The sequence below is a fragment of the Danio rerio genome, chromosome 15 (genome assembly GCF_052040795.2).
Source record: "Danio rerio strain M-AB ecotype USA chromosome 15, GRCz13ab, whole genome shotgun sequence".
NCBI lineage: Eukaryota > Metazoa > Chordata > Actinopteri > Cypriniformes > Danionidae > Danio > Danio rerio.
Genome location: NC_141035.1, coordinates 36,921,655 through 36,922,500, shown reverse-complemented (window position 1 = coordinate 36,922,500; position 846 = coordinate 36,921,655). Strand labels below are relative to the sequence as shown.

Below are 846 nucleotides of genomic sequence, written 5' to 3'. Positions count from 1 at the left end.
TTCTGCGGTTACAGAACAGTTACTCACTTCTAAAAGACCACAACATTACCTATCTAGACTCTTAATCTCATGACGTTTGTCAGAATGAACACTTGACAGGGTTTTATAGAAGTGCAACACACACTTGAACCTACTGAGAATTTTATTTTTGCGGACAAAAGAACAGGCAGAAACAGCTACTTACTAGACCCCCACAAACCCCCAGCTCATCCTTCAAGCTGGAATGAGATGAGAGACGAGCTGAACAAAAGCAGTCTGCCAACACACTGTCATCTGATACAGAAGGGGGAGCTTGCATGGAGAGCCAGGTCACTCTTTTTTGGGATTTGATGATTTGGTGGAGAACCTTTCACATTCTTAGAAACTTTACATTGCATTCTAATAAGAAATGTACTGTTAAATTAATTCTGTAGTACTGTAAAAAGTTTTTTTCAATTGAATAAATGCATTCGACTGTTCATTGTTGGATCCTTGTAGAAAAATAGAGATTAATGTTTGTGGTTTTTAAGGATTTAACAAACTTAATAGACAGTTGAAGTCAAAATTAATAGCCCCCCTGTTTATTTTTCTGCACATTTCTAAACATAATAGTTTTAATAACTCATTTAAATAATAACTCATTCTTATCTTTGCCATGATGACAGTAAATAATATTTTACTTGATATTTTTCAGGACACTTCTATACAGCTTAAAGTGACATTTAAAGGCTTAACTAGGTTAATTAGGTTAACTAGGCAGGTCAGGGTAATTAGCCAAGTTATTGTATAGCGATGGTTTGTTCTGTAGACTATCGGAAAAAAAAATAGCCGATAAGACTTTCTCAAGAAGAAAAAATATTATAAGAC

The 846-nt window shown here is 34.5% G+C and overlaps 1 long non-coding RNA gene across 1 annotated transcript in view; it reads left to right on the top strand.

Moving 5' to 3' along the window:
• Positions 1-458, top strand: part of LOC141377880 (uncharacterized) — a 23,935-nt gene extending 23,477 nt beyond the window's left edge. The window contains exon 3 of the long non-coding RNA XR_015509754.1: positions 1-458. This exon is cut by the window's left edge and continues 1,058 nt beyond it. This is a non-coding gene — a long non-coding RNA (uncharacterized LOC141377880).
• Positions 459-846: the final 388 nt, after the last annotated feature.